Genomic DNA, 24,343 nt, shown 5'->3' with positions numbered 1-24,343 from the left:
GAGCACTCTCCAGGACGAGGCCCTGACCTTTGGGCTTCGGGGTCATCTCTGCACTAATTTTGGCAAGACTCCTGCTAAGTCAGGTTAGCCAGCATCCCCTGCCCTAGATGTGTGAGGAGGCTCCTTGCCCTCCACCTCATCCCCCGGTGACATCTGACCAGCCTGGGCTGCTGTCAGCAAGAACCCTGTGAAGTCATGTAACCAGACCCCAGTCCCCTTTCCCTTGATGTAATTTGGTTACCACTGACCCCACCCTGCTCCTTGTCTCTACATCCCTCCTTTTCCTGGTCGTATTTGGAGTTGAGTCCAATCTCTCCCCACACTGCAAAGCCCCATGCAGTGGTCCCTCTGCCTTTGGCGGTGGTCTTGAGTAAAGCCTCCCCCTCCCTACCATTCCTTAACATGTGTCATGAATAATTAAATATTTTTTTATTTAATGCACTTGATCCATTCTATATGTGCTGTATTATTTACAGTATTCTTTTTTAAAAGATTTTATTTATTCATTTATGAGAGACATACATAGAGAGAGAAAGAGAGAGAGAGAGAGAGAGGCAGAGACACAGGCAGAGGGAGAAGCAGACTCCATGCAGGAGCCTGACGCGGTACTCGATCCTGGGACTTCAGGATCACGCCCTGGGCTGAAAGTGGCACTAAACCGCTGAGCCACCTGGGCTGCCCAGTTACAGTATTTAGAGTTGCTCCAAAGGATGCTGTTTGGGGATATAAAAGTTGGCACATAACATGGCACCATGTTTTTTTTTTCTGGAAAAGGGAATAGAGATCCATGAATTTTTGTTGAAAAGATTAAGAAACTAAAAAAAAAAAAAAAAAAAAAAAAAAAAAGATTAAGAAACTAATCACCTTTACATTCCTGCTGTTTTTACCCCAAGCAACGTTGTGTGATGGGATGACTCCCAGTAATGTCAAACCATTGCTCACACCACTGGGAACTGTCCTGGTGTCACCCTGGATCCACTCAGCATTGCATTAGAATGGTTGCACAGGTGTTAATAGGAGCAAGACTCGATCGGTGTCACAAGCTTGAATCCCAACAAGTGGGTCAGGCTGGGAGGAGGGGTGACAGGTGTCAGACAGAGATGAGGAACAGCCACTTGTAGAGTTGGCCAATGAGGATGACAAGATTAAAAAAATGGCAGGCAGGAGCCAGGCGCTCACAAAGGACCCCATGGCCATTCCCCAGAAGGTCTTCCCTGTACCTGTTAATGTAGATATCTTTGCATGGCAAGCTGGGAGTTGTGCCCCACTTTTTTAGGGAACCAGCTTTTATTTTATTTTTTATTTATTTTTTAAAGATTTTATTTATTTATTTGATAGTGAGACTGAGCCTTTGCAGAAGGAGAGAGGCAGAGCAAGAGGGAGAGGCAGAGGTCTGAGCAAGGAACCCGACTTGGGGCTCCATCCCAGGACCCTGAGGTCATCACCTGAGCCAAAGGCAGACACTTAATGGACAGAATCAGCCAGCCACCCAGTTCTAAACACATTGTATCCAGCAGTATAAGTGGGACTGACCATACCCCTTCTTTCTGAGCTCTTGGGGAGGCCGTGTAATGCAGAACGAGCCCAAGCAGCCAGTATCACCCTCCACTCCACCCCTCAATGGAGTCCATCCAAGGACAGTCAGCCTTTTACAGGAACGAGGAGAGACACTCCATGGGAATGGCTAAACCAGGTAGATCCGTGTCAGCCAGAAGCTACCGGGGGACACTGCATGATCATAAAGTGGCTAAGAGTAGAGCTGGTCACAGGAAAGCACAGTAAGACATGGAGATACAGAAGGACCAAGCCCACATTGATCCACTCTTACCTGAAGCTAACCCTTATGCTGTGTGCACTCAACCACGTGCCTCTTTGTGTCATGTCTGTCTGCCCTTCCACGCTAGGAAGTCTCTGTTGTCGGGGCTCTGATTATTGTGGTGTCTTGAGGGTCTATCACGCACAATACAATTCTTCGTAGGTGTTTATTGACTAAAATAACCCATCAGTGAATTAATGAAAGAACTTCTTAAGACTGTCCCGGGAAATTTGGACAAAAAGCATGCCGGGTCAACGTATCATCCACACCTTAGACAACATGTATGAATATCCACGAAGATCCGCTGGGTGTTGCCAAGAGTCAGTGGGAGGGATATGCACTTGGGTTCTGCTTAGATGTCAGCTAACTTTTCTCTAATGGTCTATGTCCTGGGTGATCATATTTTCCTCCACAGAACAATGGCAACTTGGGACTACACTTGGATCTTAACAATCCCCTTTAATCCGTGTAGTTCATCCTCCAGGAGTTATTATGTAATCCCTCTTGGGGGACATAATGCCTTAATTCTGAGAAAATGCACCTGCCAACAAAAGTAATTAAGTAGAGATGCTCATGTGGATTTTCAAGCAATGTGGCTTGAGGGGGCTTTCAGTAGCCCACGGATGACTCCATAAAAGAAACCGTTCAAGCTGCCTCTGCATAAAGCATCCGTGTTGTCCGTGTGTGAGCATCTCGTCCTCCCAAACCCCTCTCCCAGGTCTTCAGGGGGTCCCCACCTTCCCCAGGTGGAGTTAGATGGGGGCTCTAGTCCATCCTCCCCTGCCAGCGGTCATGGATTTCCAAGGACTGGTTCCACGTGGCCCTGAGGACCAGTCTGCTCCACCGCTGGGTCTTCAGCTGGCAGGACCCACTCTGGCCAGCTCGGCCAGGACTTGGGACAGACGGACCCGTCGTTGCAGCCTGCTCACTCTGAATGTCACTCTTTGCCTTCACTCTTTGCTGGTTTAGCCTTCAGTGAGTGTTTCTGTTAGAACACGCATTACAGGTTGGTTACCATGTGGCAATCATACTTATGCGAGCGAGCAACTCGCACTTACCGAGTCTTTGCCTTTTGCTGGGAATTCTTCTAAGTGCTTTATTACATTAATTCGTTTCCTCCTTACACCTACCCTATGAGACAGGGACCATTCTATCATCCCCGTCCACCCATTCAATGCTCAGAAGGCAAAGCTGAGATGCAGACAGGCTGAGTGTCTTGGATAAGCTCACACAGCACACGTTCAGAGGAACAGGGGTTGGCCGGGGGTAGAACTGGTTTTAGGACCTGATTTATGAAGCACTAGGCAAGCCTGTCTCTAGGAGGTGATGGCTTTTGCTGTTAGCATTTGCCACTAGGTAGTAAGTTTGTAATAGGCAGGGACGGTACCTGCAATATAGCTTTTCACTGTGCTTTCTTCACCCGGTTTTGGCCCTTACCCAGTGGCCAGTCATTCTTAAGCAGCTAATTAAGTTCACACTTCAACACTTCCCTTAAAAGACAGATGCTCTAGGCACCCATCCTAATTGCCCTGGGGCCAGGCTCTGGGCAGCTAGGGACAGCCCCTGTTTCCCAGAGCCCACCAAAACCCCCAGGGAGCCCAAGAAACAGAGCTCGTCCCACCCCACCTGCCAGACTCAAGCTGCTTCCCCTGTCGCTCTGGCTTGCTGTTCCCCTGTCCCCATGCATCTCCACGTCGTCCTGCCTGGCAGACTTGTCTCCCATGGAGCTGTGAGTAAGAAAGACCTCTGCCTTTCATCTCGCCAAGTGCCAGTGTGCTGTGCCCGGCCATCAAAAGAATCTTTAAATTGTATGAAACACCTTCTTCATTGCTGTGAGTCTTCCAGCACCACAAACAGGACTTTAGTACCAAGCAGAAAATGCTCCTAAGTATTTTTGGAAGAGAGGGAGAGAGAGAGAGAGATAGAGATAGAGATAGAGATAGAGAGAGAGAGAGAGAGAGAGAGAGAGAGAGAGAGAGAGAAAGGGAGGCAGAATTGAGGAGAGAAAGAGGAAAGGCAGGAAGACAGGAAAGAGGTGGTAGGGGAAGGGGTAGGGGGGAAAAACATGACTCCAGGAGACACAGAGCCCATCCCAGCAGCGTTCCCGCTGCCTGGCCATCTCTTCATAGACCCTGACACCCCATCCAGCGTGTGTTCACTCTACGTTTGATCAATGAAGTGCTAGAGTCTAGGTGTCCAAATTGGATTTGATGCTCAGTTTCTGGGTTCCTGATGGGAAGAAGAAGATCGTGGTGGTTAAAGGTCAAGCACTGGAATCCAAATCCAGCTCTACCACCTACGAGCCTTGTGCCAAAGGACAAATTACTTCCAACTTCCCTGAACCGTGGCTTCCTTTTCATCCCTCCTTCAAAGGGCTTATGGGAACATTTAAAACCATGACGACTGTAAAGCACTGAATGTCTGGCACAAATGGCAGGCTCTGGTGTGTGTTCTGGGGGAGCCACGTGGATCTTTTGGGAAAGAAGGAACAAGGAAGCATCTCCTTTCATGTTTCAGGCTCACACACAGGAAGAAAGCAGAAGCACTTTTACAATCTGGGCACCCAACACATGCCAGGGATGGCCACATATTATTTTCCCATCCTCAGGAAGACATGTAAGTCAATAACCAGTAATTGGACATGTTAAATGACTCCTTTATAAGTCAGAATGCTATTAAGTGAGGACCCCAGGATTCAAAACTCAGAGGTATCTCCCCCTCTACCCTTGTGTGAGGTACCCAATCATGGCTGAGTCTGTTGCCCCATGGCCTCTGGGTATGGTGTCCTCATTTCTCTGGGGTGAATGGAGTGAGAGGCAGAAACACATGTTCTATCCACCACTCCCATGGAGGTTTTCTTAATAATCAGCCTCTCCGGATAATTGTTCATGGATTATTGAGAAACATGTGCTCCAGCTGCTTGCCCGAGAGAGTCTGATTTGTCCTCCACTCTGGACCCTCTCTTTATTCTCATTCTTGATTCCTTGGTGTCCTGAGTTCAATAGCTGCTGCTCGATGGCTGCTCATTTGCTCATTCTGTGCAGCTGAAGGGATGAGTGGATGCTTCTTACCTGGAGCCCCCCACCAAGCGTCCCCACTCTTGGACTCCCTGAGGGCATCTGCTACCTAGCAGGTGCTAACCATGGAAAGAAGTAATAAGTGGGACTTCCAATGTCAGTTTTCATGCCTCTCAGGATGGAATCGAGAATGTCTATGTAACCTCTAGCCTTCTTCCCCTCATTACTTTGCCCATAGGCTACCTGTTGACCCAGCCCATGAGAATTAGATTAAACCCCATCTCAGTGTAGGGTGAAGAGGCAGAGGAGCCAAGTAATATAGAAGAACTAACAATGAGACAGAAATGTCCAGCCATGATCCTTCTACCAGCCAGTTTAACCGCTCTGAGCTTTATTGTCCTCATCTGTAAAATGGTAACTGTGAGAGTACCTATCTCACAAGTTTGCTGTGAGGATGACATGAGATCATGTATGTCTTTAGATAATGTGTTTATCTGGTGATACAGGGGCCTTACCAAAAAAGGTAGATTTTTCTGATTAAATAAGAAACACAGAGGTAGGCAGTACATGACACCATCAACCTGTAAGGCTCAAGTTCTTTTATTTTTCCTGCACTGCCGTTCTTGGCATGAGTTTCTTTCCCTCCTGATCACAAGATGACTGCTGCATCCTGACCATTATATCCACATTCCAGGCAGATAGAGGGAAGGGCAAAAGACCAGCTTTCCTGGAGGCACCATCAAGTGGACCTCCCTCCTCATCTCATTGGTTGGACTGTATCACGTGGCCTCTTTAGCCACAGGAAATCCTGGGAATATTTTTTTCTGTGTACATTGCCCATTCCGAACAAAATCACAGACCTGTTAATAAGGCCCAAGTTGGGATTGAATATGTGTGCAATCAGTAATATCAGTAGACAAAGCACTTTAGACTGTTCCTGACACAAAGTAAATGCCTAGTAGGGCTTAGCTATTATAAAGGTGAAAACAATTTATGATTTTTATGCAATCCTTGCTCTTCCTGGGACCGAAGACTGACCCTGAAGCCACAGTCCCATTTATATCTTGGCCTTGCTATTTTCCTGAGCTCCTGTCATCCGAAGATGGGGTTTTGTTTTCTTTGTCCCAGTCACTGCTCAGAATCAGCATGCTATGGTCTGAGTGTCTCCAAGAACCACTACATGCCCCCCAACCCCCAGTCCCTTCACTTGCTGCTATGCACTGCCTCCTTGTCTAATTGCCCTGGACCGTCTCTGGGACTATCCAGTCACTAGCCAGGTGCATGAGTTCTCTTGGAAGTGACTAATAAAGCCTAGATAAAAAACAGAGACCCATTCCAGGGTCCCTTAAGCTTCCTATCTCAGGAATCATGCAGAAGCTGGCAGGTGCTCTTCTTTGGGATGCTCTGCAGTCTCTGTTCCAGCCACATGCTTCCTTCACCAGGAAATCACCGTAATCATTAATCCCCTTAGCGAAAGATATAGAGTGTACCTGGAGAATTCACTGGGGTCTATGCTCTGTGCTTCAGACACTAAGGGAGCCAATTCCGCACCCAGAGCAATCCCCATGCAAACATTGCAACAAACATCCGTATGTCATCCATATGAGAGTTTTCTTTTCTAAGATTTTATCTATTCATTCATGAGAGACACACAGAGAGAGGCAGAGACATAGGCAGAGGGAGAAGCAGGCTCCATGCAGGGAGCCTAATGTGGGACTCGATCCCGGGACTACAGGATCACTCCCTGTGGGCTGAAGGCAGACACACTCAACCACTAAATCACCCAGGCGTCCCAGGAGTTTCTTTAACGTATAAACCTGGGAGTGAAATTGCATGGCCATGGCGTATTCCCATCTTTACTATGCATTTCCAAATTGCCTACCAAAGTTGTTGTTCAAATTTACAGTTGCACCTGCTGTGGGCAAGATGCTGAGTTTCTCAACATCCTTACCGATACTTAATATTGTTGGACCTTTTGATGTTTTGCAATTGCAAGTTTGTAAAGTGGTTGTTTCTGTGATGTTGTATTTTGCATTTTCATGATTACTGAGAGGAGGGACATCTTTTTACATGTTTCCTAGCCAATCTCAAAGACATTGTTCATGTGGAACTATATTATCTAGTGCATCACTATTGATTTTGATCTGTGGAGGAGAAAATGCCATTTATCTATGAGACCCAGCCCTGCCTAGGGTTAGTAAAAGCATAGTTCATTTGTCAAGAAGAGCCCAATCTGCATTGGGAGCCTCTGAGCTGGGGCTCAGGAAGCAAGGTCCAGGGAAGGAGAGCCAGGCGTGAGCCAGGTTACAGAGGCAACAAAGAATCCAGAATTCTAGGGATGCCTGGGTGGCTCAGTGGTTGAGCATCTGCCTTCGGCTCAGGTCGTGATCCCGAGGTCCTGGGATCAAGTCCCACATCGTGCTTCCCCATGGGCTTCGTCCTCTGCCTGTGTCTCTACCTCTCTCTCTGTGTTTCTCATGAATAAATAAATATTTTAAAAATATATATAAGAATCCAGAATTCTAAACCAGTAGCCATTCACAGAGCAGGACTCGGATTATTCATAATGGACTGTAGCCAGGGTCCAAACAGCATTTTAGGGGACGTAAACTGAACTTACAATGAAAGGTGGCTTACAGATCAGTCTCTGGTACGAGAGAAAATTGGGGTAGGGGGTGCTAGACAACCAGGAGCGAGATTCTGTCCAAGTAGGGCAGCGCCCCTGAACTGTGGTGCTGGAGTTCACAAGGGAAAGATTGTCAGAACAGGAGATTGACACTTCTGAGGTGGGGATGGCGGGGAGATCCAGGTCTTGTGGGCTGTGCCCAGCATGGAAGGGGGGAAACATGGAAGGACCAAGATGGCCAAGCTCCTTAGTTAGATGAGGGGGCGTGCAATGTAGCAGAGGTTGCCTACAGCATCAGTTCTCTCCTCTTGCTCTCATTGTGAGCCCCTACTTTAAGTAGGGTGTGACCATGTGCCCAGTGAAAATACTGCTTTTCTAAGCCTCCCTTTGTAATGATCCTTGGCCAATGAGCTGCTAGTGGAAATTACTGAGTGCAGCTTCCCAGAAACCTCTTTAACAGGGACTTACTCGGGAGGAAGAGATGTTTGCCTCTTGCTCTTTTTCATCTTGCTTGGAATGTGCCACGAGGGCTGGAGCTCCAGCAGCCATGATGGGACTTTGAGTAGAATGTGACTAGAACACTGTGACGGTGACCGCGAATAGAAAACTGACAATCCCGAATGATTCCAGAAACCAGCAAATCAACCACGAACTACTGATATCTGGATTTTTTTTCTATGTAAAAGAATACACTTCTAAACTGTTTCTAGCGCTGTAAATGGCTTTCTGTTAGTCACAAAAGCAGGGTAAGTTATTTAAAGATAAACTGGAATCTCAGTGCCCTGGAGTGTATATTGGGGAAGGGAGATGTTAATGACAAAGCAGGGTGGATACAAAGATTCATTAAATATCAAATGATGCGTGAGCAAAGGCTGCAGTTCTTTTTCAAGGCTTTGTACCTTTAAATGTGACACCACACTGGGTCAGATCATTAGCAGCCAAGGATTTCTAAATAGACATGATCACTTGGCTTTAGAAATTACTCCAGCCTTCCAATTCCAATTTGGGGAAATTCCAATCTTTTCATTTTGCAGATGGAGAAACTGAGTTATGGTCAGAGGATATTATTTTCCCAAGGTTACAGAGCAACATATCAGAGTCAGGTTTCCTAACTCCTTCCAGCATCTGTGCCGAGATTCTGTCCCTTGTGTCTTGTCTCCCAACCTCTAAAATAAGAATATTGGAGTGGAGTGCCTTCCAAATACCATTTCTTTATTATCCTAAGAAACCAGCCTCCTGAGTATCAAGCAAGCCTTGCATGCATATTGGGCACTGTTTCCACAGACATAACCCTCCCATTGACACAGAAATTCTGGCATTCCTTCAAGTTCATTAAAATGGGATTTTTGCAGCATTTACCTTGTGCCTGAGCAATAACCATTTTCACTCTGGGAAATTTGTTCTCAAGGAATTTCCACATCTTATTGTTGGTTGGATGTAATGAGCCCCCCCCCCAAAATGTGGTGCAAAGAGCTTTCTAGTGTTTAAAATGAAAAGGGTTCCAAGCGTTTGCCCCGAACGTCTTTGGCACGTACACATGCCCTCCCCACATGGCTGGTGGCATTGGCGTCCCAACCCTGCTCCTGACCCACCGTGATCCTGGCATTATTCAGGTCTCCCTGGAGTATGACCTTCTGTGACCAGCTTGGAAGTGAATTTCAGTGGGACCGCTAGGGAGAGGGGGAAGGTACTGAGTCCCAAGGAAAAAAATCATTCCTGAGTTCATTTTGCACCTTCTCCTTACCGGGTCCTCCGATCATTCAAGGACTGCCGTATTTGTGCCTCTGGAGGAAGTCAGGTACTCACCCTAGAAGCCAGTTTCCATAGTTCTGGGAGATCTGCTCTCAGACCATGCTATTTGGAAGAATCAGAGTCAAGGTCAAGAGTGAAGGGAAAGCTGCTATGGGACCCTTATGATCAGGTTCACTTGTCTCTCTTCAGTTCTTGTTGATCATCAGCTGGAAGAAAGGTGGAGGTGGGATAGGAGGGCAGTGGGAAACCCTGGACAGGAAACGATGTATATGTTGTACACTTGCCCACTGTATATAGCCACAGTACAGTGGCCTTGGACTCTGGCTGGACTGAGATCCATGTGGACACTAGGACCAGGCTCAGGGACCTGGATTGTAGGTAGAACAGTCCAATAGGACCTCCTTACCTGTGAGGAGATCTTGTCCTGTCACAGATCCCAACTCAGATGCCTGGAGCCTAAGGCATCATTTTTGCTTCCTTCCTTGCTGGCAGGAAGCAAAAATGATTGGAGGTGTGGCTCTGCAGTGACCGAGACTAGAACAAACTGGGGAATGTGAGCCCTACCCCCAAATAGTCCAATGACCTGTTCCTCAAAACATCAGTCTGGCTAGATAAATTGCAGTCGCATGCAGACCATCAAATTGTGACCTCTGATGAGGTGGGGAGCTCAGGAGAAGCAGAGGCCACCTGGGTCCCCAGGCTTTGTATCTGGGGTCCTAGATCCAGCATCTGATGGGTATTGTGAGGTCAGGGGGTGAGACTCAGCACCATTCAGTCACTGGTTCATTCAGCACTTGCTGATCTGCTACTCTGTGTCAGGTCAGGTGCTGGGCACAGGGGACACGGAGGTGGACAGGGAGGGACAGAAGATGTGCAGTCAGGGAGGGCGGCTTCATTCCAGCACCTTCGGGCAGGAGCTGTGGCTGTCGATGAAGCTGGCTTAGGGATGGGAAAGGCAGGCGAGCACACAGGAGACGTCCTCCTCCGGGACCTGAGAAAGACGGATGCGGGCACTCCTGGTTGGGATTTCTGCTTTGGAGACAAACCCAGTGCTGGGCTGTGCAGCCAGGGTTAGCCAAGTGAGGGAGGCGGGCCCAATTACAGTGGCCACCGCAGGAATTTAATAAGCATGGGAACGTTTACAGAGACAGCTCCCTATTGGAGAACATGGCCTCATTTCTGAGCTTCAGAACGTTTGATGTTGGACATCTGACTCTGTTCCAAGTTCCCAGCCAGCTCTGCAGAGGGCCCACGTCCCAAGGAGCGTCCTTTGAAGGAGCCAGGGCTGTCAATGGAGTTGTACTAATTAGGCAAGCAGAGCAGCCTCAAATGCCTGTCCTCATTTGCAATTCAGTGTCTATAATGTGCCAAAAAAAAAAAAAAAAAAACTTCTCTCTGTAAGATTATATCCAAGTTGGTGAGAGAGACTGCCTTGGTCACCATTTATGGGCTACCAGGCGGAGGCTAAATGTCCTGCCTGTGTCACAAAGGGGGGCATTAGGGTTTTGATCCCATTTTACAGATAAGGAAACTGGAGTTCAGGGAGATGAACTATTGACCCAACAGCCATTTGGCTGGTTAGAGACAAAGCCTTGGTTTCCATCATTCATTTGTAGCAGTGGTTCTCAGCCAGGGTGACTTTGTCCCTCAGGGAAAGTTTGACAATGTCTGTTTTTCATTGTTTTTCATTGTCACAGCCTGGGGTGGGGAATGTTCTTGGCATCTCGTGAGGAGGGGCCAGAGCTTCTGCTGAGCACCCTGCAGGGCAGAGGACAGCTGTCCACACATGGAATTATTTGGCCCCCAAGGTCAATTGTGCCAAGTCAAGATCCAGAAAGCCTGATATTGTTTGAAAGAGCAGGATTTAAATCTGCTGCTGGTCTGACAGCAACTGTGTGGTTTGGGGCAAGTCACTTAACTTCTCTGAGCCTCATTTAACATCATCTTTAAAATAGAAGGAGTGAAGAGTATGGAAGATAGCATGTGAAAGTTATTCTCTCTCTAGGTAGGTAGGTAGGTAAGTGGGTAGGTAGGTAGGTAGATAGATGATGGATGGATGGATAGATGGATAGATAGATAACATATTTCTTTTGTCTTTCTCTCTTGAACCAATGAGATACATTACTGGAAGTCAAAGACCAGGGTAAGTCTGAACTGCATGGGTCAGTTCCATAAACCACACCAATGCCTTGCATCAAGAAAGCCCGGGTGGCTCAGCGGTTTAGTGTTGCCTTCAGCCCAGGGCATGATCCTGGAGACCCAGGATCGAGTCCCATGTCAGGCTCCCGGGATGGAGCCTGCTTCTCCCTCTGCCTATGTCTCTGCCTCTCTCTGTGTGTCTCTTATGAAAAAATAAATAAAATCTTTTTTAAAAAAAGAGAAAGCCTTCAGCCTCAGTTTCAAAATCATGCAATCTTAGTGTCAGAGGGGGTCTTAGAGATCAGCATTCAACCCAGTTTACAGTAGAGACACCAAGGCTCAGAATGTATGTCACGGATCTCTATTTGTTTGCTTTTCCAGCTTATAGTTCCCCTTTCAGGAATAGTACCTTAACTCCCCTTGGGGAAACATGCTCCCCCTGTCACAGTGATGTGATTAGGGTATAAGTGACCCCATCCCTGATTCCAGGAGTAGACATATGACACTGGCCTGGCCAATCGGAATATTCCATCTCCCAATTTTGAACAATTGGTTCAAGAATGTACACATGATTCACTTGGGGTCAGTGAAAACAGATATGACTCCTGGACATGCTGACTGTGAGCTATGAGGATGGAAAACCCACAGGGAAAGTCAGTTTAGAGTCACAACAACTCAGTGTAAGCAGTACCAAGCAACAGAGAAAGAGAATATAAGAAATCTAGCCTTGGGCATGTTGTTTGAACCTCTGGATCCAGCCATGCCTGAGGCTTGACCTTTTCATTTACAAGAGAGCCCAAGGAACCTTTTTTTTTTTTTTTTTTTTCTGCTTAAGGCAGTTGCAAGTGAATTTCTATTTCTTGGTAACACAAGGAACACAGATCAAAAGTCCTTGGTCTAAATCAAAGACTGGGCTATACCTGGACTAGAACTCCTCTTCCTCTGTCTAGTGTATTTTTCTCACTTTATTGAAGTGTAACATTTACGGTACATACATATCTATATATCTACATGGATATAGGGAAAGAGAATGCACAAAATAACGGTGTACAGCTCAGCCAACCTCCACAAATGACACACTTGTGTAACCAGCCCCCAGATCCTTCCTACCCCTGCTTCCAGTCACCACCCTTCCAAATGTAACCCCTTTCCCTGCTTCTAACATCGCAGTGGTAGTTTTGCCTATTGTTCGTTTGCTTTATTTTATTTTGTTCACAATTCTGCAATCTGGGCAGAAATGGGACAGCTTGTCTCTGCTCTACTGAGTCTCAGCGGGGGCCCCTCAGAGGCCAGGGGGCCGGAGTCAATTAGAGACTCACTTACGCGCCTGGCGTCCAGCCTGGGAAGACTCGAACAGCTGGGCTCCCCTGACATCTCTGTTTGTGTGGTTTCCCCAGCCCGGCAGATTCAGACTAGCCAATTCCTTACATAGCTGTTCAGGACTCCAAAGACGGGTGTCCTGTGAACAAGTGCCAGGCTCAGAGGTCTCGAAGCTCCTCTTACCCAAGCCCGCCCACGTCCAAGGAAGAAAGCAGGACCTCAGTGGCGATGTCAGCTCTAAGGCACCAGAAGATGTTTCCTGCTTGATATTGACATGTATATAAACAGAATAGGGACTGTGTCCTCTTTTGTGACTACTGTCTTTTGCACGAGTTTATTTATGAGATTTACTGATGATAATCTTACGGTATTTTATTTTATGTCTTCTTTGCTATGGACCGAACGTGCCCCCATCAAATTCATATGTTGAAATTCTAACCCCCAATAGGATGGCATGTGGAAGTAGAGTCTTTAGGAGGCGATTAGGTCATGAGGGTGGAGCCCTGGTGAATGGGATTAGCACCCTCATAAAAGGGACCCCAGAGGGACACCTGGGTGGCTCAGCGGTAGAGCATCTGCCTTTGGCTCAGGGCGTGATCCCGGGGTCCTGGAATCGAGTCCCACAATGGGCTCCTTGCAGGGAGCCTGCTTCTCCCTCTGCCTATGTCTCTACCTCTCTCTCTGTCTCTCTCTGCTCTCTGTGTCTCTCATGAATAAATAAATAAAATGTTTTCTAAAAAAATAAAATTAAATAAATAAATAAATAAATAAATAAATAAATAAATAAATCCCCATAGATCGCTCCTGCCATCCCTCTGCCCTGTGAGGACACAGAGGAAGATAGCTGTCTGTGAACCAGAAAATGAGCTCTTATCGGACAATGAAGCTGCTGTGCCTAACCCTTGGTTTCCCAGCCTCCAGAGCTGTGAGAAGTAAATGTTTGTTGCTGAAGCCCCCCAGTCTATGGTGTTTTGTCAGCCTGAACGGCCTGAGACAGTTTTGCTGTATAGTATCCCACTGTGTGACCACACACCCCTGTATTCTTGCCTTTGCAGTGCAGTAGACATTTGGGCCTTCTGGTGGGGCCATCAGGAACAGTGCCACCATGAACATTGTAGTATGCATCGTTTGGTGCTCACAGGTACACATTTCCATGAAGATGCCAGGTGCTAGTGTGTGTGCATGTTCACCCTAGAAGATCCTGACCCTGATCTTTTCCTTTGGTGGTGGTTGTGCAAATGCACACACATTTCCCACAGTAGTGGGAGGGCCCTGGCTGTCCTGGGTCCTCACCCACAACTGTAGCTTCTATTTTCTTTGTTTCAGCCATGCGGGTGGGTGGGACAGCCTAGGGTGTTTCTGACGGTACCAATTCTGTTTCACCTGAGACCATGCCGCATGCTTTGTAGATATTCAAAAAGTCTGCAAACAAAAGGATGCTTGCCTGGCTCTGACTTAGCCACCCTGGACTCCTGCAGGAACTGTCAGCATGAACTTTTGGAGACTGACTGTGGAGTCAGATTGACGGATGTCCCCTCACCGGGGTCATGTGGTGACACATCTATCAACATCTTTTCCGCCTTTGCTACTGATTTTTTATCCCATGGCCTGTCGTTCTGTTAAACTTAGGCCACGAGACATCTGTAGCCTCAGGGAAGGGCTTTAGAGCGGAAAAGGAGAGAAACGTGCTTTTGGAGTTTCAAAAACCAGAGCGCTGGAGCTTTTGGAAGACTACAAGACCCCAATAATTTTTTTTTTTAACCATAAACGACTAAGAACAGTAAAAGATTCAGGACTGAGGAGCAAGGATAAAGAGGGAAGATGGGATCGGGGGTGTAGTTAGCAGAATTGTAGCCCCCACAGAGATATCATGTTCTAATCCTTGGAACGTGTGCAAATATTACCTTGCATGGCACAAGGGACTCTGCAGATGCGAAATGGAGAAGTATCCTGGATAATCCAGGTGGGCCCAGTGCCATCACAGGGGTCCTTACATGAGGGAGACAGGAGGGTCAGAATCCAAGAAGGAGATGTGACGATGTAACAAAGCAGAGGTCAGAGTGATGTGACTGCTGGCCTGAATGTGTGGGGAAAGGCCAGGAGCCAAGGAAGAAGGTGGCTTCTAGAAGCTAGGAAATGCTAGGAAACTGAATCTTACCTGAAGTCTTCAGGAGGCATACAACCTGTGACAGTTTGATTTTAGCCTAGTGAGGACCATTTTTGGGCCTCTGACTTCCAGAATCATAAGGTAATAAATTATAATTTGTGTTCTTGCAAGCTGGTAAGTTTGTGCTAATTTGTGGGAGCAGCGATGGCATGCTAACCCAGGGGTTGATGTAAGTAGAGCTCAGGAGAAAACCAAACAAGACTTGTAGGGTCCCGTGGAGAGGACAGAATTGGCATCCTGTGCTGCCCAATCTCCCTCTCAAGGGAAGGCTGCCAAGGCCAAGGGGAGGTAGTTCTGAGCCTGTGCCCACAGAGCCAGTATCCGTTAGGGTGTGCCTCACCCAGGGCAGTACTGAATGGACCTCCTGACATCAGCAAAGTTAGCATCCATCCATTATTCAATCCACATGCAATTTGGCTCTATCTGGACAGCCATCTTCCCCCAGCCGAGGGGGCTCATAGTCTTCATCTCTGAGGACGAGATGAGAGCTAGCCCTGGACACCTGATGGGTGTCCCTCTTCCCTAGCTGCATGCATGTCAGCAGGCGTGAGTCAATGTATTCCCTGATGCAACTGAGAGGCATTGTGACCCAAAGGAGGAAGGAGTCAGGGGGGCTTGTAATACTTTCAGGTGGCTTCATGCATCATCTCGGTATTCAAGAGAGAAAACCCAGTGGAACATTCTCAAACGATAATGGGAACAAAACAAAAAAAAACATGTCAGCCTGAGCTGATCTCCAGAGTGTGTCTAGTTCCACATCTTCATCCTATGGACGGGAAGACCAGGTCTTTGAGGGGATATGACCCTTGTTGTGGAGCTGGGTGGGTGCAGGCTGGAATCTGGCCACCTCGTGTCTGGAGGAGAGTGTTTTACACTTTGCTACGCTGCCCAGAGTCATATTTTAAACACACACACTTATTTTTGTTGTTGTTGTTGTTGTTGTTACTGAACTACAAGCAATGTAATATGATTATAAATCTCAGAGGCATGGACTGGCGTTTCTTTGAAGCTTTGTTTTTTCATCTAACTGATTTTAGCAAGCCCACAGTGTTTTAATATGTATTTCACCTTTATTTGATTTCATGGACAATTGGTTCTTTCACAAAGCAAAAGAAAATTAAGGAAAGAGTGTTTTCCCCTTCTTCCCAGCATGCACATTTCTTTGGGAAAGGAAGTCCATTAGAACGTAGGAGGCCGACCTGCGGGGCCCGTCTCCCCATCACTGGAGGTATTAACATGCCGGTCACATATGCTAGGGCTCTCACCAGTGCTCTCAGGGACACATCCCAGATGGCCAACACTGAAAATCTGCACTCCGAGGGGGGAGACCAGCAGGTCACTGCCACTCGGCTTCCAGAGGGCAAGAAAAACCAACCAGTAGAGCTGGAAGGATATTTCTCAACCACATGGGAGAGGTAAGATCAACAGAAAATAAGTTTGGGGAGAAAGGCAGTAATGGGCTGGAAGAAGCAAAGCACATCATCATCACCGTTCCCACCCATGACCAGAGGTTAGAAAGGTACACTGGGTACCACTCTCAGCGTAGCAGAGAGGAGCTTCTTACAGGGGAGCTGGAAGGATCTGCCCTCTGAACACTCAAAAAGAAAAGCTTTTTTCCCACCTGAATAGAATCTAAGCATGAATAATAATATAATAATAATAATTAATAATTATTATTATATAAAAAGCTCAAGTATTTGAGATTAAATAAAAGCATCTATTAACATTTATCGAACACTCACTAGGTTTGCAGATGTTCTGCTAAGAATTCTTGTGCGTTGTTTTATCTAGTCTGCTGCTTAGCTACCTTACAAGGTGGGTGCTATTATCATCTTTTACCCTGTGGATCTGGAAAGTGAGACCCAGGGGGATTAAGACACAGCGAAGGTCACCAGTCTGCAGGTAGATGATCTGGGATTTAAGTCCAAGCAGTGTGGGCCCAAAGTCCATGAACGTTGAACCATCCCTTAGGAAAGCAGGCTCTGAGGTGCTGTGGAGGCAGCAATGCCAGAAGCCAGTTCTACTCCCATACACTTATGAAATCACTCATTGGCTGAATTCAATTTGAGCTGGCGGCTGCCTCTGTTCTGTCTGCCATAGGTGTCCTCTCTCCAACTTGGTCCCTGCCCCGAGAGGCTGACCTGCATGGACTCCATCGCCAGCTCCCAAGGCTTCCAGCTTCCAGTAGAATTTGGCCAACAGAGCACACCACCTGGGAATCTGAGGGAGGGAGAGGGTGAGGCTGGAGATTCATTCACTCCCTGGCTCCTTGACTGTGGCTTCACAGGGAGGGATGGATAACCTCAGCCAAAGTTAACAGGTGACCCCTCCTCTCCATTCCCCTCCCCCCCTCAGATCTGGCGACAGCTCCTTTCTCTTGCCACTTCAGGCCCAGCTGTAGTAATGGTGCCCCACTGCTACTCTTGCCTAGGGGGAGCTGTACTGTCCCCGGTGATTTCCTTTATAGCCAGTTTGCACTTTTGTACATAGTTCCTTCATTAAACCAGATGGAATGTCCCATTGCTTCCAGCTGAGACCCTGACTGATACAGATAGTTTTCTGTCACTTACAACCAATAACCTCAATTATTCCAGGAAATAAGATACTTCGAGTGTTCCTTTATGCCAAGCATGGTGTGAAGTCCTTCACTTATTTTACCTCATTCGCTTCTCACAATAACTGCCTTGGCTCGTCATGCAGGTTTTCCAAAAATGGTTCAGTTTACCCCTCTGGCCAATGGCTCTTACACCTGCCAATGCTGAATTACTTTTGGCCTCTTCATGTAGGTGATTCCTTCTACGTGCACACTCCCATTGCTACCACACATGGCCTTTCTTGATGCATTCCTAGTCCTGTCTTAAGACACTGCTCAAGAGCTACCTCCTCCTTGAAGTCCTCCTTGCTACGTCATTCCCTCAAGAAGAGTATGTCTTCCTTCTTGGTTGAATCGCCTTGGTCATCCTCCAACCAGAGAGCTGAGTGAATTGTAAAGCAACCTCTTTCTGGGATCTCTACACTAGAATGCAAGTATCTTGCAAGTATCTTGAGGGAGCGGATTCCTTGGTCCTTAAAGCTTTAGAAAAGTGCCTGGCAGGTAGCAAGCAGCCACTTGGTGGCAAGCATTTGAGATGGGCAGGCAATCAGGAAGAAGGTAGGAAAGAAGGAAGGGAGGGAGGGAGAAATTGAAGTAACCAATAGGAACCCAGAGTTAATAATCAGTTATGGTATCATTTATCCAAAGAGGATTTCAGGGTTTCTGGACACAAAAACATTCTTGGGGGAAGTGTAACCCATTGCTACTGCCCTAGTTGAATTTTCTTCTTGTTGAGTACCAATTCTACAACAAGAAGTCAGTCCCATGGACTCTGACTAGTGTGGTCGTTGACAGGTGTCCTCTCACATCAGCACACAGACCCTGGCCCTGTCTGTGGGGCAGAGAGGTGCCCCTCCCCCACCAAGATCACTTGCTAGAGATCCCCAGTCCTGGTCCAGCCTCCTGGATGTCCCAGATCCCACCCTGCCCTTTGAGCAAACCAGGAGAGGCTGTTGGAAGAAAGATGCCCCCCCAACCCCTCCCCCACGGCTGCCATCCATCAGCTTGGCCACACGTGGAGGACACTGCCTTCTCTCCACACCACCAAATGCCAAGCCATTGACTGCAACACTCAATTTCAACCCAGCAGAGGACCTGGCAGGCCTTTGATCAATATTTTCCACAACAGACCACTTCCCTATGATAAATGCACTAGTTGAGAAGAGGAACAGATTAACCTTTCAGCACGGGTGGCAGGCAGCAACTAGGAAAAAGATGGCTCAATTCTTTCGGGAAAAGAGGACGGGGCCTATTTTCTGAGCTCCCCGCAACCATATTTCAGCCGCGGAGAACCATGAATGAGAAGGCTCGTTCCTAAAGAGTCTCAGAAATTTCCGCCACCAAAGCAAACCAGGCCATGCATCTTCTCTGCCACCCCCTACCTGTGTTTGACTCAAAGGAAGCAAGCAGGAAGCAAAGGTAACAGAGCAGACAAAAAAAAGTATATATATATATATATATATATATATATATATATATATATATATATTCTCTATATTCTCAGGGCAGCTGAAGGATGAGAGCTGGGAGGAGGGGTGGTATGAAACATGCACGCAAAGGGAAGATGAAAGTCCCTGAAAAGGGTTCTGTCCCCCTCATAAATCCTTCTCCCTGACACACAACACGGGAACAAGGTAATTCTCTGTGGTGATGGAGCTGTGACTGCATCAGAGATCCTACAGCCCCACAGACTGCAGGAGGGGCACTTGGAGAATATCAGAAAAGCTGCTCAGTGATGAAGGGCTCAGGCCAGAAGCCTGGGGAGACCAGAGGGCCCAGAGCGCAAGCCCCACAGGTGAGCGGAAGCACCCCAGGGAGACCTGGCCCAGGGAAATCATAGTGGGCACATCCATCCATTCATTCATTTAAAAATAGTTGGTTTGGGACGCCTGGGTGGCTCAGCAGTTGAGCCTCTGCCTTTGGCTCAGAGTGTGATCCCGGAGCTCCAGGATCAAGTCCCGCATTGGGCTTCCTGCATGGAGCCGTCTTCTCCCTTTGCCTGTGTCTCTGCCTCTCTTTCTCTCTCTCTGTCTTTCATGAATGAATAAATAAAATCTTTTAAAAATATATTTGGTTTGGTGCCAAATATGTGCTAGGTACTTTGGTTCAGGAGGAAAACAGTGAGATTGAGACTGTTTCCAAGTTGCTTCATTAATAATGCTTGTAGTAATGACTGACAATAATCAGGCATCCCTTTAGGCTGGGTGCTCAGCTGTATGCATTATATCATTTTATTCTCATACTATCCTTATGCTCCTTTTACAGAGGTGGAAAGCAACACTTAAAGATGTAGGTTGACTTTTCCAAGAGCACACAGTTAGTAGGTGACAGGGCTGGAAGTCAGTCCCGGGCATTGTGGGACTGCATATTACAACGGTTGCATAAAGTGTGGGGGTGCAGACGGGTTTGAGGGGGGAAGACAGATCACACTCTCAGCGCAATCAGGAAAGCTTCCTTTTGGAGGTGGCAGCTCGCTTTGTTCTAGCAGGACAGGTTGGTTTCCAACAGTTGATAGTGGAGAACACCATCCTGTCAAGTACGTGAATATCACAGGAAATGTCATGTCACTCAGACCATCATCCAAGAACCCAGGTATGATGGTCTATTTCCTATGTCAATTTGACTAAGACAAGGGGTGCTCAGATTAAATGTTATTTCAGAGTGTGTGTCTGTGAGGTGTTTCTGGATGAGATTAACATTTAAACTCTGGGTTCAGTAAAGTAGATTAGTTTCTACTATGCAGGCAGGCACCAATCATTGAGGTTCCGAATTCAACAAAAGGCAGAGAAAGAAATAATTCACTCCTTTTGCTTCCTGTCTGTCAGCTTGAGTTGAGACATCAGTCTTCTCCTGCCCTTGGACAAGGATTTATACTATTGGCTTTCTTGGTTTTCAGGCCTTCAGACTTGGACTGGATTTATGCCACCAGCTTTCTTGGGTCTCTAGCTTACAGATGGCAGATCTTAGCCTGTAGAATCATGTGAGCCAATTTTGCATAAATCTCTTCTTATAGGGGGGCTTGGGTGGCTCAGCAGTTGAGCACTGCATTTGGCCCAGGGCGTGATCCTGGAGTCCTGGGTTCGAGTCCCACATCGGGGTCCCTGTGTGGAGCTTGTTTCTCTCTCTGCCTCTCTCTCTCTATGTGTCTCTCATGAGTAAATAAATAAAATCTTTAAAAAAAAATCTCTTCCTGTATATATCCTATTGGTTTTGTTTCTCTGGAGAACCCTCACTGATACACAGGGTATGGTAGGGTGGCAGGAGGCTTCCAACACGGCCCCCAAGGCCCCTTGTGTGTAATTCCCCCCCCCCTCACTGAGTGCAGGGGCACCTAGCAACCTACTTCTAATGAATAGAATATGGCGGAAATGATGACACGCCACTTCCCAATCAGAAAGTGACAAAATCTATCACTTCCATCTTGGTTGTATTCCTTGTTTGGGTCCTTCTTGGCTTCCTTTGATGAGCCAGATAACCATGTTGTGACTCGTTCTGCAGAGACTCCCACATAGCGAGGAAATGAGGGCAGCCTATAGGTAATAAGCTGTGAGGAGCTGAGGCCTTCACTACAGAAGTTACCAAGGAACCGAATCCTGCCAACAACAATCAACAACCGTGCTAGTGAGATTGGAACAGAACCCTTCCTCCACTGAGCCTTCGGATGACTGCAGCCCTGGCCAAACCTGGATGATAATCCTATAAGGCTCCCAGAGCCAGAAGACCTGGCTAAGCCAGCCCCATAGAAACTGAGAGATTATTTACATTGTTGTTTTAAAGCCACCGAGTTTTGTATATGTGCTGCCAAAGTGAGCACAAAAGCCACCAAGTTTTGGAGTAATTTGTTATACAGCAGTAGGTAACTGCTATACACTGGTTGCAAAGGATATTTATCCTTTCTTGTCATCCTTAAAACTCAGTACAGTAGCCTTGCTGTCTCTTCATTCCAAGCTTTCTCTCCATATTCCACAGTCTCAGTTTCTGTCCAAACTCAAATCCACGGGCCCCTTTTGTGTCTGATTTCTTTGTTCATGGGAAGGCATGTATGACTTGGATGGACAGGGAAATCGACATTGTTGGCTCTTTGACACTAAGGCACCTCCTCCATTAGCTGGTGGACCAGGAAAGAGTTTGTCTTAGGGGTGAGGTGGGATCTCAGTGGAATTAAGATAATATTGAGACAGATGCCTAAAGACTGTCCTAAACTATAATCACCTCACCCATGAGATTCCCAGGGGAATTGTAAACACAAAGGTTAAAAGAAATCATGAAAGGCAAGCACTACTTCAGTATAATTTGGACATGAGCCCCAAAAGCCAGAGTGGACCATGTGGATAAACCAGCTGGAGCATGGACCATGTGGATAAACCAGCTGGAGCATGGACCGTGTGGATAAACCAGCTTAAGCCTGTCATCTTTAGGGTCCTCTGTCTCCCTCTCAGCCTAAGCACAAATGATGCCACCAGCTGGCCATCCGTATGAGACAAGAAACCTAAGGGATGAGAGTATACATATGTATACAGAGAAAAGCTGGACAGACCTTCTCCCACGTAGGACTACATTTTAGACTTTGCATTCTGTGGGAGGGAGAAAGCAGAAACGAGCATCAGAGATTTGTATTGCTTACCTTCTATTGCATCATGGCCCAGCTGCTCATAAACGTGGCCCAGCCATGGTCCTAGATGATCTGATCAGAGTAGAGGCAGCATTGCCTTTCGAGAGACAGGACCACGTGAGGAGCAAACTCAAATGCAGAGACTATAGCACATTGTGTGAAAGAGGTTGCCTGAATTTGTTTTCTATTGCTGTAACAAATTACCCAAAACTTGTGGCTAAAACAAACAAACAAACAAACAAACAAACCCCACAAATGTATTCATTATAGTTCTGAAAGTCAGAAGTCCAACATGGTCTCACTGGTGTAAAGTCAGGGTGTCAGCAGGGCTGTGTTCCCTCTGGAGGCTCTGGGAAGGAAACTATTTCCTTGTCTTTTCCTGCTTCTAGAGGCTTCCACACCCCTTGGCTCGTGGCTTCATCCTCCATCCTCAGAATCAGCCCCTCAGGCCAAGCCCTTCTCATACAGTCATCTTTTTGGTTCTCTGTCTTCTACCTTCCCCTTCCTCTTGTAGAACCTGTGTGATTACGCTGGGCTCACCTCCAGAATGAAGATGATCTCTGCATCTCAACGTCAGCTAGTCAGCAATCTTTTTTTTTTTTTTTTTTTTTGATTTTTTTTATTTGTTTGAGAGAGAGAGAGAGCAAGCAGGGGGAGCAGCAGAGGAAGAAACAGACTCCTCACTGAGCAGGAGCTCGATCCCAGGATCCTGAGATCAGGAACAGAGCTGAAGGCAATTGCTTAACCAACTCAACCATCCAGGTGCCCAGCTGATAAACCATCTTGATTTTACTTTCAACTTAATACCCCTTCGCCATGTTACCTGACATAGTCACAGGCCATTATTCTATTACTTTGCCCCACCCACAAAATGGCCATTTTGGTACTTCTGACCCCACCCCTTCTCCTGGGGTGATTTTTTTTTTTTAAGATTTTATTTATTTATCCATGAGAGACACAGAGAGAGGCAGAGTCACAGGCAGAGGGAGAAGCAGGCTCCCTGTGGGGACCCTGATGTGGGACTCAATCCCAGGACCCTGGGATCACAACCTAAACCAAAGGCAGACGCTCAACCACTGAGCCACCCAGGTGCCTCTCCCCAGGGTGATGAAGGACAAAAAGGGGAAACCTTTTCCCACACCAAGGTTAATGACTTTGATGTGCCTGAGTAAAGAGATTGATAAACAGTGACCCAAGATTGGACTCAGCGCAAATGTCTCAGAATTCGTGAACCAGTATTTATTTCCTCCTGTACAAAGTGGGGACGGCCACCAACCCCAAAGAATGAGTGTGAGATTTACCTGAGACAAATCTGTGTATACCTAAGTGTGAATGCACAGGTGAGCTTTTCCTCTTGAGTCTCCTCACCAGCGTCTTTCCTGTGTGAAGCTCTTTGCACACCATCACCACATTTCCCTGCCATCCGTTTCATAAGATGCTGGAAGCAAAATAATCACTTCTGTCTTTTAGTTCCAGAACATTCATTGCCTTGTGTACTCCATGCAATTTTCCAAATCACAAGCTAATTAAATACTCCAGCAAAGGGCTAAAAGTAGATTAAACATTGATGTGAGAGCATCCATCGATTGGTGCATTTCCTTGACTCCTGGTGCAGTTGCAGTGTATCAATAATATTAAATAATCTCTTAATAAAATTTCCTCCTCATGATACCACTCACCCTCCTTCATTCCTTCTGAAAATGCAATTGCATAGGAAATAAACATTCTTTCTAAATGGCTATCAATAAATGCCAAATAGGATGAGAGGGATGGGGTAAGGGAGAGACCTCTGCTGTACCCTATTTTGTGGCTGTTTGATTGTATTACAGTCAAAATAAATTCAGACAAACTAACCTAGACAGCACTAATTCAGGATGTGTGGATGTCTGTGGGTTATATTTTTCCCCTTTATTTTTAACAGGATCTGTCTGTTCAGTTCAGCAGGAATCCAAAAACATTTACTCAATGCCTAATTGCAATAGCTAACATTAATTTTTAAATAGATTTTATTTATTTATTTATTTGAGAGAGAGAGCACAAGTAGTGGGGAGGGGGAGAGGTAGAAGGAGAAGCAGACTCCCCTCTGAGCAGCAAGCCCAAGGAGGGACTGGATCCCATGACCCTGAGATCAGACCTGAGCTGAAACCAAGACCTGGATGCTTAACTGACTGAACCACCCAGGTGCACCAATAGCTAACATCTTTTAAGCAGCTACCCCATGCCAGGGACTGGTACTAAGCTATGTTACCCAGTGTCTCAGGTAGTTCCTTCCAACCATCCTAAGGACCAGATCCTAACATG

The 24,343-nt window shown here is 46.8% G+C and overlaps 2 long non-coding RNA genes across 3 annotated transcripts; one reads left to right on the top strand and one right to left on the bottom strand.

Annotated features, from left to right (window-relative positions):
* Positions 1–518: 518 nt before the first annotated feature.
* Positions 519–15,382, bottom strand: LOC112640004 (uncharacterized). 2 transcript variants are annotated; one of them, XR_003123802.3, is made up of 5 exons: positions 14,575–15,382; positions 9,266–9,417; positions 3,443–4,045; positions 865–2,801; positions 519–765 (listed from the first exon to the last, which is right to left on the bottom strand). It is a non-coding gene; the product is annotated as an uncharacterized LOC112640004 (long non-coding RNA). The 2 variants fall into 2 exon arrangements; XR_003123801.3 differs by lacking the exon at positions 14,575–15,382 and adding an exon at positions 9,618–11,917.
* A 65-nt stretch (positions 15,383–15,447) lies between these two features.
* Positions 15,448–17,848, top strand: LOC112679062 (uncharacterized). Its single transcript, XR_003148088.3, has 3 exons — positions 15,448–15,622; positions 16,094–16,252; positions 16,938–17,848. It is a non-coding gene; the product is annotated as an uncharacterized LOC112679062 (long non-coding RNA).
* Positions 17,849–24,343: the final 6,495 nt, after the last annotated feature.

The sequence above is a fragment of the Canis lupus genome, chromosome 6 (genome assembly GCF_003254725.2).
Source record: "Canis lupus dingo isolate Sandy chromosome 6, ASM325472v2, whole genome shotgun sequence".
Lineage (NCBI taxonomy): Eukaryota > Metazoa > Chordata > Mammalia > Carnivora > Canidae > Canis > Canis lupus.
The sequence above is the reverse complement of the archived record's forward strand: the minus strand, read 5'-3'. Positions and strand labels throughout refer to the sequence as shown.